At 35.9% G+C, this 14164-nt stretch overlaps 1 protein-coding gene across 2 annotated transcripts in view; it reads right to left on the bottom strand.

Moving 5' to 3' along the window:
* LOC306965954 (zinc finger protein 609-like) overlaps positions 1–13870 on the bottom strand; it is a 76005-nt gene extending 62135 nt beyond the window's left edge. The window contains exon 1 of one of the 2 annotated variants that reach the window (XM_079560566.1): positions 13772–13870. The gene's annotated coding sequence lies outside the window, so the exon portion shown is untranslated. Of the gene's footprint in view, positions 1–13758 lie in introns of both variants that reach the window. The other variant, XM_079560567.1, reaches the window with a different exon arrangement.
* Between the last annotated feature and the right edge of the window lie 294 nt (positions 13871–14164).

Raw genomic sequence — 14164 nt, 5'->3', positions numbered from 1 at the left:
ATCAATTTTTGTCATTTTTTTGTCCATTTTTTTGTATATTTTTTGTGATATTTTTGTCACATTTGTCAATTTTTCGTCACTTTTTTGTCACATTTCCATCATTGTTTTCGTCTCAGTTCTGTCGCTATTTTCACACCTTTTTTCCAGAAGCCAAGCTGGAGAAAATGTGCTCGGTTCAGGTGGGAGTTAAGGGGTTAAAGGGATATTTCAGGATGTTTGACATAGGGCCTCATTTCCTCGTTATCCAGAGTGTTGCTGATTTATGGAGAGATATTTTTTTTGTAATTCAAGCAGTTCTTATGTTTGAAGAGTTACATGGTGCTAGGCTAGTGCATTTCTATGGTATCAGCTAGCCTGCATTAAAAACAGTGTGACCCGCTCCACAGAGCACCTGAGGCAAATCACTGATAACAATCAAGCAAATCAGCAACACTTTGGATAACTATGAAATGAGGCCCTATGTCAAAAACCCTGAAATATCCCTTTAAGACCTGGTTAAAGGAAAAGTGACCAAGCTCTTCCACGTTTTCCCTATTTAAATACGGTTACGTGAGTAGCTACACGATCCAGGTATAGTCACACAAAATGAAATGTGGATTTTTCTAAGCGGATAAAAAGGGGTTCGATATTGTAAAGTTTAGGAGTACTTCAACGTCCGCGCAGTAGTAGTAGTAGTATCTTCACTTTGCTGGGTCAGGCAAGAGCATAAATCACTATGCAAAAACGGTGGCCTATTCCTTTAAACCCTACTTTACATGGCATCTCCTGATTTAAATCTGATCGTTTTAGTGTGAAAGGTTTGAGCAATAATGTTTCGAGACATTTCTACTTTCCTCCCCTTGATTTCAAGCCTCAAAATGACATTTACAGAGTCGTGTATTCGAGTCCTTTCTCTCGCTTCTCTTAACCCCTAGTGTCTAATAACTATGGCTGGGTAGCACTACATCTTATTCGATACTGGTTCTTTAGCCATACTTGCTTTTCAATACCGATAAGATGCTTTTTCCGATACCTATACTCAAATATTTGTCATCTACAACCAGAAATGATGTTGATTCAATTAAATTTCTTTTAAATTTGCATCGTTCATTTGAGCTGAAACAACCAAGCCTCGTCCTTTCATGCTGTTCCTGGATCAGCAGCATCAAAACCTGGTCTCTAAAGATAGAAGATTTCTTCAGTACCTGCGTTTAATACCATGCTGGTGTTGTTTAACAGTACCCATTCCTGATAATAAATCCTGCAGACCAAAAGTCCTTGACAAAAATTGTACTGTAGAATTAAAGGGGCATTAAGCAAGTTTTTAAGTGGGGGGAAAAAGTAGATATTTGTGTGTATTCGTTGCGTTACATTCAATATTCTCCGTTTCATGCATCAACTTTTCCTTTCAACAAGTGGTTTAACGCCTTAACTCCCGCCTGAACCGTTTTCTCCAGTTTGGCTTTACCCCAATCCAAAAGCTTCTGGAAAAAAAGGTGTGAAAATAGCAACAAAACTGAGACGAAAACAAGGATGTGACGAAAAATTTATGAAAAAGTGGCAAAAATGTCACAAGAAATTGACAAAAAATGTGTGAAAAAAATGACAAAAATGTGACAAAAAAAAGACAAAAATGTGACAAAAAAATGACAAAAATGTGACAAAAAAAAGACAAAAATGTGACAAAAAAAGACAAAAATGTGATAAAAATGTGACAAAAAAATGACAAAAAAATGATAAAAAAATTGACGGAAAAATGACCAAAAAATGACCCAAAAAATTACAAAGTTTTGATAAAAATGTGACAAAAAAATGACAAAAAATTCACAATTCCAAAAAAAATGACAAAAAATGACAAAAATCTAGAAGGTTCATACGTCTTCTTAGGTTAAGTCTATTACAGTTTTGTTTCTTATATATATTTTGTTTACCTGCTTGACTAGTTTCGATCACTTCCTGTGATTTTCCTCAGAAGAAGTCCACCAGGTGTCGTTTCCGAGGAGGATCACAGGAAGTGATCGAAACTAGTCAAGCAGGTAAACTAAACCTTCTGCCCTTCTATAAGAAACAAAACTGTAATAGAAATTACAAAAATGTTACAAAAAAATGACAAAAATGTGATAAAAATTTGACAAAAAAGACAAAAACTTGATACAAAATGGATGAAAAAATGACAAAAAAAATGAACAAAAAAATGACAAAAATGTGATAAAAATGTGACAAAAAATCGACAAAAATGTGACAAAAAATCGACAAAAATGTGACAAAAAAATGACAAAAATGTGACAAAAAAATGACAAAAATGTGACAAAAAATGACAAAAATGTGACAAAAAAATGACCAAAATGTGACAAAAATTTGATACAAAATTGACAAAAAAATTACAAAAAATTACAAAAAATTTGACAAAAATGTGACAAAAATTTGACCAAAAAAATGACAAAAATGTGACGAAAAAATGACAAAAATGTGATAAAAATGTGATAAAAATGTGACAAAAATTTGATACAAAATTGACAAAAAAATTACAAAAAATTACACAAAATTACAAAAAAAATTACAGAAAATTGATAAAAATGTGACACAAAAATTACTAAAAATTCACAATTACCAAAAAAATGACAAAAAATGTGACAAAAATGTGATACAAAAATGACTAAAAAATTACAAAAATGAGTTGAATACCCAACAAAAAAATGATGGAAAAAAAATGTGATGACGTGAGGAAAAAGCTCCTCTCGGTTCAGGCGGGAGTTAAGAGGTTAAAGTGTATCCACAAGGTTGCAAGTCTTCAAATGTGCACAAACCTGTCCCAACAACAAGTTTAGGCACCGACAGATTCCACTAAATCACAATCAGCAACAGCATCGCGTTATAGAGAGAGCACTGTGAAACTGTCTGCTCCTCCACAGCAGCTGCAGACGGAGGCGAGGATGAGGAAGGAAGTGAAAGTTTAGCCACAAAACACGCACACATGGTTGAATTTGGGTTCTTGGTGTTGAAATAAAAAGGGGACATCCTCTATTTGTTGATAGAGAGTTTGAGATGAGAGAAGAAAGTCTCACCTGCAAATGCAACTGTCAGAGCACGAAGTGGAAAGAACCAAAGACAAACTGAAGTTCAATTGTGTCAGGGGGTTTTGATCTTTCTATAAATACAAATGAAAGCTGTTAAACTTAAAAAGGAAACCATCCCCAAATAAACATGATAAAATGCAATTCGTCTTTGTAATGGAATGAGAGCCTTCACAAGGACTTTTTAACCTCTTACCACCCTGTTGCTGAGTAGTGTCACATTTTGTATGTTTTTTTCTTTTTTTTACTTTTTTGTCACATTTTTGGTTGAGCTTTTTGTCACTTTTTGTTGAATTTTTATTGAATTTTTATTGAATTTTTGTTGAATTTTTGTTGAATTTTTGTCACATTTTTGTCACATTTTTGTCACATTTTTGTCACATTTTGTTGAATTTAAAAAAAAAAAAATTGTCACATTTTTGGTCACTTTTTTGTTGAGTTTTTGTCACATTTTGCTGAATTTTTGTTGAATTTTTGTTGAATTTTTGTCACATTTTTGTCACATTTTGTTGAATTTTTGGTTGAATTTTTGGTGAATTTTTGTCACATTTTGTTGAATTTTAGTTGAATTTTTGTCACTTTTTGGTTGAATTTTTGTCACATTTTTGTTGAATTTTTAGAAAAAAATTGTTGCATTTTTGTTGAATTTTTGTCACATTTTGTTGAATTTTTGTTGATTTTTTTTTTAATTTTTTGTTGAATTTTTGTCACATTTTGTTGAATTTTTGTCACATTTTTGTTGAATTTTTGTCACATTTTGTTGAATTTTTGTCACTTTTTGTTGAATTTTTGTCACATTTTGTTGAATTTTTGTCACATTTTTGTTGAATTTTTGTCAAATTTTTGGTGCTCCTTTCCCCAAGAAGCTTTTTGATTAGGGTAAAGCCAAACTGGAGAAAATGGGATCCATTCAGGTGGGAGTTAAGAGGTTAATAAACGGTGATTTGTGATTTATTTATTTTCACATAAATAACTACAGAAATTTTGATTACATTAAAAAAAAAAAGAACAAAACGTGATGGAGTGTGACAGAAACCCCAAAGGGCTTATACTTCACGTCACACCCCTAAACAAATTACAGATCTCACGTTGAGAGAGAGAGAACATGAACATTTCCTTCTGGTCATTTTTGTTGAATTTTTTTTTAATTTTTTGTTGAATTTTTGTCACATTTTTGTTGAATTTTTGTCACATTTTTGTTGAATTTTTGTCACTTTTTGGTTGAATTTTTGTCACTTTTTGGTCGAATTTTTGTCACATTTTTGTTGAATTTTGGTCACATTTTTGTTGAATTTTTGTCACTTTTTGGTTGAATTTTTGTCACATTTTTGTTGAATTTTTGTCACATTTTTGGTCAAATACAAATACAGACAAAAAAATCAATTAATCATTAATTGATGACGTTCAACAGTCGATCATCACAACAGCGCCTGTCAGGTCAATCCCAGGGAAACACTCGGCCCAAACATCACATTTTTGTTGAATTTTTGTCACTTTTTTTTAATAGAGTTTTTGTCATTTTTGGTTGAGTTTTTGTTGATTTTTTGTCACATTTTTTGTCACATTTTTGTTGAATTTCTGTTGAATTTTTGTTGAATTTTTGTCACATTTTTGTTGAATTTTTGTCACTTTTTGTCACATTTTGTTGAATTTTTGTCACATTTTTGTCACATTTTTGTCACATTTTTGTTGAATTTTTGTCACTTTTTTGTTGAATTTTTGTCACATTTTTGTTGAATTTTTGTCACTTTTTGGTTGAATTTTTGTCACATTTTTGTTGAATTTTTGTCACTTTTTTGGTCAAATACAAAACAGACAAAAAAATCAATGAATCATTAATTGATGACGTTCAACAGTCGATCATCACAACAGTGCCTGTCAGGTCAATCCCAGGGAAACACTCGGCCCAAACATCACATTTTTGTTGAATTTTTGTCACATTTTTGTTGAATTTTTGTCACTTTTTGGTTGAATTTTTGTCACTTTTTGGTCGAATTTTTGTCACATTTTTGTTGAATTTTGGTCACATTTTTGTTGAATTTTTGTCACTTTTTGGTTGAATTTTTGTCACATTTTTGTTGAATTTTTGTCACATTTTTGGTCAAATACAAAACAGACAAAAAAATCAATGAATCATTAATTGATGACGTTCAACAGTCGATCATCACAACAGCGCCTGTCAGGTCAATCCCAGGGAAACACTCGGCCCAAACATCACATTTTTGTTGAATTTTTGTCACTTTTTTTTAATAGAGTTTTTGTCATTTTTGGTTGAGTTTTAGTTGATTTTTTGTCACATTTTTTGTCACATTTTTGTTGAATTTTTGTTGAATTTTTGTTGAATTTTTGTTGAATTTTTGTCACATTTTTGTTGAATTTTTGTTGAATTTTTGTTGAATTTTTGTCACATTTTTGTTGAATTTTTGTCACATTTTGTTGAATTTTTGTCACATTTTTGTTGAATTTTTGTTGAATTTTTGTTGAATTTTTGTAGCCTGGCTAACACCAGACTAAAATCACAAGTGATATTTAGTCTGGGGACACCAATTCATTTTCTCGTAGGAGAGGTGTGGTTTACGATCGTCCATAGTCGTTTATTGGGCGATACGAAAAAAAAAAAAAAAAAGTCTCATGCGTCTGCACGAGGCCACAGCCAATCGTATCATCGTATGAGATGACGTATGACGTACCCGCTGTAAACTTTTGAGCTAAATTATTTAGAACAAGGTCTAAAGCTTGATCAAAAAATACCATTGTGTCTGCTGCTGTCACGTTGGATCCGTAAATAAACTTTTTTTTTATTATCCGTAAATAAACTACAAGCTTCCATATATCGAATAGCTCGTCATCGTCTTGCCGTCCCTCCTCGCTCTGTGATTGGTTCCCAAATCCACCGGAGATGTGGCCATGGTCCCCAGGCTGTTGTGCAGTTCGAAATAATTCGAGCGCACGCAGCAGCATGGTGTTAGCCAGGTTAGAATTTTTGTTGAATTTTTGTCACATTTTTTGTCACATTTTTGTTGAATTTTTGTTGAATTTTTGTCACTTTTTTGTTGAATTTTTGTCACTTTTTGTCACTTTTTGTCACATTTTGTTGAATTTTTGTCACATTTTTGTTACATTTTTGTTGAATTTTTGTCACTTTTTTGTTGAATTTTTGTCACATTTTTGTTGATTTTTTGTCACTTTTTGTTGAATTTTTGTCACATTTTTGTTGAATTTTTGTCACTTTTTTTAAATAGAGTTTTGTCATTTTTTTGGTTGAGTTTTTGTTGAATTATTGTCACATTTTTGTTGAATTTTTCTCACATTTTTGTTGCATTTACATCCTTGTTTTCTTCTCATTTTCTGTGGCTGTTTTGGTGCTTTTGATTAGGGCAAAGCCAAACTGGAGAAAATGGGATCCGTTCAGGTGGGAGTTAAGAGGTTAAAATCCATTCTCAAGCTGTGCAGCGTCCGCCGAACATCAAACTCATCCACATAACAGAAAAACTCAAACACTCCATGTTCAGCAGCGAGCGACTGCAGCGCGGCCTTGGAGTAATCGCTCACAGAGCAGAGTGTGCAGAGGTTAAACGCTCTAACGTGCTGCTCATTCATTGGCAGCTTATCTGTGTCTAGTTCAGGTTCAGTTCGAGGTCAGAGCGTCAAGACGAGCGACCGCCAAATACCAGTTTAACCCCGACAGCGCTGGGGCGATCCGAGCAGACAAACAGGACGTGAGGTTTGATTTAAGGGAAAAGAACTGCGGTGCAACTACTACGACAGTAAAAACATGGCTAAGACGAGATTATAAATAGTTGCTTAACTTGACGTTTACTACGGTTAAAGTACAAGCTTGACAAGTTTCATTGCAGACTCTGTGGTGGCTATTATTGTAGCCACATCTGCCTTGGGGTGGACTGACAAAAGCAAGGCTGCCATTCTAAGCCACTCTAACCACCGCCATTCATTCACTCACACGCAACAGGGAACGCATGAGGAATGGATGTGTGTTTAACCTCTCACCACCCGCCAAAAGCAAACGCATTCTCTCCTCTTTGCCATTGTCGTCACGGGTTTTTGTCACTTTTTTATGGCACTTTTGTTACTTTTTTGATGGATTTTGGTCACTTTTTTTGATGGATTATTGTCACTTTTTTGTCACATTTTTCGCTGCTCTTTTGTCACTTTTTTGCACAACTTTTGTCTCTTTTTATGCTGGATTTGTGTCACTTTTTTGCTGGATTTTTGCCATTTTTTTTGCTGGATTTTTGCCATTTTTTGCTGGATTCTTGTCGCTTTTTTGCTGGATTTTTGTCACTTTTTCGCTGGATTTTTGCCTTTTTTTTTGCTGGATTTTTTTAATTTTTTTGCTGGATTTTTGTCACTTTTTTGCTGGATTTTTGCCATTTTTTTTGCTGGATTTTTGTCACTTTTTTGCTGGATTTTTTTCTTTTTTTCCTGGATTTTTTTAATTTTTTTGCTGGATTTTTGTCACTTTTTTGCTGGATTTTTTCCATTTTTTGCTGGATTTTTGTCGTTTTCTTGCTGGATTTTTTTCTTTTTTTGCTGGATTTTTGTCACTTTTTCGCTGGATTTTTGTCATTTTGTTTGCTGGATTTTTGCCATTTTTTTTGCTGGATTTTTGTCACTTTTTTGCTGGATTTTTGTCACTTTTCTTGCTGGATTTTTGTCGCTTTTTTGCTGGATTTTTGTCACTTTTTTTGCTGGATTTTTGTCACTTTTTTGCTGGATTTTTGTCACTTTCGCTGGATTTTTGTCACTTTTTTGCTGGATTTTTGTCACTTTTTTTGCTGGATTTTTGTCACTTTTTTTGCTGGATTTTTGTCACTTTTTCGCTGGATTTTTGTCACTTTTTCGCTGGATTTTTGTCACTTTTTTTGCTGGATTTTTGTCACTTTTTTGCTGGATTTTTGTCACTTTTTTGCTGGATTTTTGTCCATTTTTTGCTGGATTTTTGTAATTTTTGTCAATTTACATCCTCATTTTCTTCTCGTTTTTTGTCGCTATTTTAAAGAAGCTTTTGGATTTGGAGGACTTGGAGAACCGGAGAAAACATGTGGGGGTTAAGAGCTTAATGACAGCGTGACTAATGTGTCCGTTGTATTCGCATGTGGAGACTTTTCGAATGGAAAAAGTCCACAGTGAAAATCAAATCAAATCCACAGGTTCCAAAATCTTTGCAGGAGATAATGTGACTGAGCCTCTGTCCCCCGAGTTTGCTTCTAAACAGAGACGGGTCACTGGGTTCAGACGCTCCTCTCTGACCACTGCCTTCACTCTGGAATGATCGACTCTGTGACTGTTTCTCCTGTAGCTGGACTTTAACTAATCCTGCCGTCTGACAAATCAATGAGAGGTCACAGGCACGGCTTCACAGCTGGAAGGTCCAGGGTTCGGGGCCTTTCTGTGTGGAGTTTGCATGTTCTCCCCGTGCCTGCGTAGGTTTCCTCCGGGCACTCCGGCTTCCCCTACCGCTAAAAACATGTACAATAGGCCAGGATGAATGATGTGTGTGAGTGAGTGAGTGCGTGTATGATGGTCAGAGGGACAGACGTGTGCAGTCCCCCAGGGGAAACTGAAGCTACAAACATAGATACAGACGGCATCTCGTCATAGAAGGGGGCGAACCTTTAGAGAAACACAATTTTCCCTCGTTTTAGTCATTTTCTGGTGGAATATAGGGCTGTGCAATTAATCGAAATTCGATTGCGATTTCGATTACAACAATAAACGATTACAAAATTAGCATCATCGCAAAAAATCGATTATAATTTTTTTTCTCAATTTTTTGTAATTATTTTTTTTTTAAACAAATTTCAATTTTTTTCACGTTTTTTTTTCTAATTTTAATTTTTGGATTTTTGTCTTTTTTTGATGGATTTTTGTCACTTTTTTGATGGATTTTTGTCTTTTTTTGATGGATTTTTGTCATTTTTTTGCTGGATTTTTGTCAATTTTTTGCTGGATTTTTGTCTTTTTTTTTGATGGATTTTTGTCTTTTTTTTATGGATTTTTGTAACTTTTTTGATGGATTTTTGTAACTTTTTTGATGAATTTTTGTCTTTTTTTGATGGATTTTTGTAACTTTTTTGATGGATTTTTTTAAAGGCAACAAATAATCGTTTGAATAATCGTGATTTCAATTATGACTAAAATAATCGTGATTATTATTTTTTCAATAATCGAGCAGCCCTAGTGGAATATGAACTTATTTTTCACATAAGTAAAGTCAAGTGTAAATCGGGCTCATATGGATATTTTCTCACAGCAGATTGTTCAGTAGAAGTGAAAAAACGGCAGTTGTAGCTAGCGCTAGCTAACCGTTAGCATAATAATAATAATATATAAGTCTTATATAGCGCTTTTCAGGAGACACAAAGACGCTTTACAAGTGAGACAGACAAACAAAGATGGCAGAGCTATTGTTGGTTGTAGGTGAGCATTAGCCCGATGCTAACATGTAGCATCAGGTTAGCATCGCCGTTATTCATGTATTTATGGGCTGTTGAACCACTTTACTCCACCCTATGTCTTTGTATCTTTATTTAGCAGAAACTATATTCATAATTCAGCGTTTGTTAAAGTAGTTTTTGAATAATTAGGGAAAGTTTAGATTTTTCTCCAACTTGTTTTCCCCCTTAACTGTTTTCAAACATGACCATATATGGGCGATTCCAGAGACGCCGTCTGTATCTGTAGTTTACCACCACAGAGTATGGAGTGAATGTACAAGTGTCTCATGTAAAGCGCTTTGTGACCATGTCTGTGAAAGGAGCTATATAAATAAAGATCTTCTCCTCCTCCTTCTCCTTCTTCTTCTCCTTCTAATCCTTCTTCTTCTTCTTCTTCTTCTTCTCCTCCTTCTAATCCTTCTTCTTCTTCTTCTTCTCCTCCTTCTAATCCTTCTTCTCCTTCTCCTTCTCCTCCTTCTCCTCCTCCTTCTAATCCTTCTCCTTCTCCTCCTCCTTCTAATCCTTCTTCTTCTTCTCCTTCTTCTCCTTCTCCTCCTTTTCCTCCTCCTTCTAATCCTTCTCCTTCTTCTTCTTCTTCTCCTCCTCCTTTTAATCCTTCTCCTCCTTCTTCTAATCCTTCTCCTTCTTCTTCTTCTCCTTCTTATTCTTCTTCTTCACTGAATATAAACTCAAAAATAATTTAACTTGGATAAAAGGTCACATTTATGTCGAGCCTTTCTGCCAGCTTTAGGCACTCAAAGCGCTTTACATCGAGGAACCGCTCACTCATTCACACACCAATGTGCGCAGACACTGGTGAAGTGTCTTGCCCAAGGACACGGCGACAGCGTGCACCTGCGGGATTCGATCCGCCTAGGGCTGCAACTAACGATTATCTTGGTAATCGATTACTCTACCGATTATTTTTACGATTAATCGCTTGGCTGTGAATGGTGTATGAAAATGTTATTTTTTTTTAATCACATAAAGCTAAAGTGGCATCATTTGAGGACGTGTTGATGGAGGAAACTTAAAGTGAGTGTTTTTGGAGGCTTTTTCTGCTGATTCTGCTTCATGATTGGATGAGAAACAGAGATATTTATGAAATGTTCAATGTACAAAACACTAAAGACCCTAACCTAGAAAAACAAAGTAGGTTTCTATCAAAAATTTAAAAAAATGTTAATGTAATTTTTGCTCTTTTTAAGTCTGTTTACTAGAAAACAATTAATCGATTAGTAAAATAGTTGAAAACTATTTCAACAATCGATTAGTTGTCGATTAATCGATTAGTTGTTTCAGCCCTAGATCCGCCGATCACAAGATGACCCGCTCTACTCTCTGCTCCACCATCGCCCTATAGATACATTTATTTATTTTTAACAAGAGTCTTACCTCATTCATAATACTTATAGCAATGGCAAACAAAGGCTCAAAGGTCCAACAATTTAAATATCTGAAATACTCTAAAACATCCTAAAGAAGTGCCTTCATCTAAAGTTAACAGACCTCAGCTGTAAATGCTTCGTGAATGAATCCATGGAATGCAAAACATGTGTAGTGTTGATAACTTTACACATGACCAGTGAAAACATGGGGATTCCCCGTAAAATACTGTTGGTTTTTCACAAACCAAAAAGGGAACAAGGATCAAACACCGAGTCATTCCAAACCACACTTTTTAATACTCCATGACTCACACTAACATACTTTGATTAAATATCACACGACTGTGGTCTCACCGCAACAGGCTCGTTTCTGCGAGTCCAAAAGCTCCTTCTGTTTGAGGCAAAGCGGGATCACTTTCTGGCATCGGACCTCCATGAATTAGCATGAAGCTAAGCTAGCTGCTCCCCAACTGTTTCAATAACACGCTCTAAATAACGCAGCTACTAAACATGTAATGCACGATTATGAAAGAGGACAACTCAGATACCAGATACGAATAAGAAATATAAGAAAAGTACAGTTATTATGAGCGAACCGAGGGAAAGTGAGTGAGTCGTTGCTAGCAGGGGCTTCACTCGGCCCTGTGTGTCCTTTAGCATGAAGCTAACAAACATGCTAATATCTTTGGATGCACACGATTTCTACTCAGTGCAACAACAAATACGCGCATCGAAGAGCTCACACGACACAGAAACACCAGTAAACCTAATAAAACGGTTAATTATTAGTGTGTTATGGACGTTTGTTGGCGGAGACAGCGAGGCCCGCTGTGGCCCGCTACAAAGCTAACGAGTTCCATTATCGGACGCTGCGAATCCCACCGCTTTTCTTCATGTCCCGTCCCATTTTGGACACAAACCAGTCACTCTGAATTATTTCCCGAATGGTTTACACCCAGTATTAAAGCCTTGATATAGGGAAGCATTTATTCCAAGGCTCGAATGTGCAAACACATCACAGTGACCCATTTGGTGATGGACGATTCACAAATGCAGCGCCATCACACACCAGACGAGGCATGTGCCCATTATCGGACACATTCGTGGGAATTCCCTCCTGTTGCCTCCGTTTTTAACGCGAATAAGTCCGTTTATCCCCTTCTGTGCGTTAATACGTGTTTACAACGATCACACAAGAACGCATTTACAATAATTTCAATATAAAAACAATAAAAAAAGGGAGAAATTTGATTCACAGGACACAAGCACGGGGAGTTTCCAAACCCACAGGCCTGCGGACAGACTGAGCCACTGTGGGTCATTATTAGATCCTTTTTCAAACCTTATCAATAACAATGGGATTTGTAATTCACACATTAGTTATTGATTGGTGCCACACACACTGTTCAAACACCTTCCTCTGATCATCTCGTCAAAACACATCCAAAACATCAGACAGTTGTAGTAGTTTAGTTGAATAAAACCTGGTTTGGAAGTGTCAGTTACAGGATTTTACATTACCCTAGTTTTGTGCTCACCTTTATGTCTTTGCTTGGTTAATCATCCAACAACCTGGAGTTCTTTTAGACACAGATTATGAATTATAGGGACAGTTGTGTAACATTTAACTGCTCATTCACTGAGGTGAAGTGCCAACAGTTAAGTGTGGAGATCATTACAGTCTTGGGAGCCTGTGAATATCACCATCTCCCAACAAAATTATCAAAATATGTTATGTGTCACCTAGGGCTGTGCAACAGTAAACGATTACAAAATGAGCATAATCGCAAAAAATCGATTATAATTTTTGTTTTTCAAAAAAAAAAAAAATATTCAAAAAAATTTTTCACATTTTTTTATTTAATTTTTAATTTTTGGATTTTTATCACTTTTTTGCTGGATTTTTGTCTTTTTTTTAATGGATTTTTGTCACTATTTTTGCTGGATTTTTGTCTTTTTTTATGGATTTTTGTCACTTTTTTGTTGGATTTTTGTCATTTTTTTGTTGGATTTTTGTCACTTTTTGCTGGATTTTTGTCATTTTTTGCTGGATTTTTGTCACTTTTTGCTGGATTTTTGTCATTTTTTGCTGGATTTTTGTCACTTTTTTGCTGGATTTTTGTCTTTTTTTTGCTGGATTTGTGTCTTTTTTTAATGGATTTTTGTCTTTTTTTAATGGATTTTTGTCTTTTTTTAATGGATTTTTGTCTTTTTTCTGCTGGATTTTTGTCACTTTTTTGCTGGATTTTTGTAATTTTTTTGCTGGATTTTTGTCACTTTTCTGATGGATTTTTGTCACTTTCTTGATGGATTTTTTAAAGGCAACAAATAATCGTTTGAATAATCATGATTTCAATTATGACAAAAAATAATCGTGATTATTATTTTTTCAATAATCGAGCAGCCCTAGTGTCACCCCCTCAGGAAGAGAGTAGGATTGCGTAATCACCTAAACTGTAATGTGTAACTAAATAATTGCACTGAGAGACAATGAAAGACACTGACAGAGTGTTGCTCAGGAAGTTAGTAGTACATCTGTTAAAGTAAATTAACTCTGATTTACAGTATATGTGTGTAGGACCGCTGTTTGTTTGCATTCCCCCCAAAGTTTCCAGCTGCAAATGACAAGTATCTTCTTCCACACTGATAAATCTGGGTGTTTAAATAGTTTAGGCGTGAGATAATGAGTCAAATAGTGGTGAATTACAGGGCAGTATCCACTTACGCCCCCGTGTCCGATAATGGAAGCGGTATCCCTTAGCTCCCCGGTCTCTGCAGACAAAGGCAGAACTAGCCTGCTAAGCTAGCCCGCGTTCGGGAAACATAGAGCTGTGAATCCGTGAAAAAGAGGCGCCGTACCTGGTCCACTTACCCCGTGTGAAATCCCAATCCGGCCAATATTCATGTGCACTCCATATGTCGCGATAATCCACGTAAAAACCCCGGTTTAAGAAGACCCAGAGCGGTGTGTTCGGCAGCCGAGTCAACGTGCTTTCCCCCCCCCGATTCACCAGAGCGCAGCCATCGCCATCACACGGTCATATCCACGGGAGAAACTGGCCCAAACAAGCGGTAAACATCGCACCTCCGCGTCCGGTGTCCGCCTCTGCGTGAAGGTAAGACGCCTGCTAGCATCCCATAGCTGGCGGGGGCGTCCTGGGAGTTGTTAGAAGAGCGATATCCGTGTTTTGGGAGACGCGTAGACGCGGGGCACGGACAGACAAACAGCTCCGCGAGAGGCTAAACGGCTGAGCAAAACCCGGAG

This window comes from Gobius niger (genome assembly GCF_951799975.1).
Source record: "Gobius niger genome assembly, chromosome: 7".
Classification (NCBI taxonomy): domain Eukaryota; kingdom Metazoa; phylum Chordata; class Actinopteri; order Gobiiformes; family Gobiidae; genus Gobius; species Gobius niger.
This window is presented reverse-complemented; position numbering and strand designations above follow the sequence as displayed.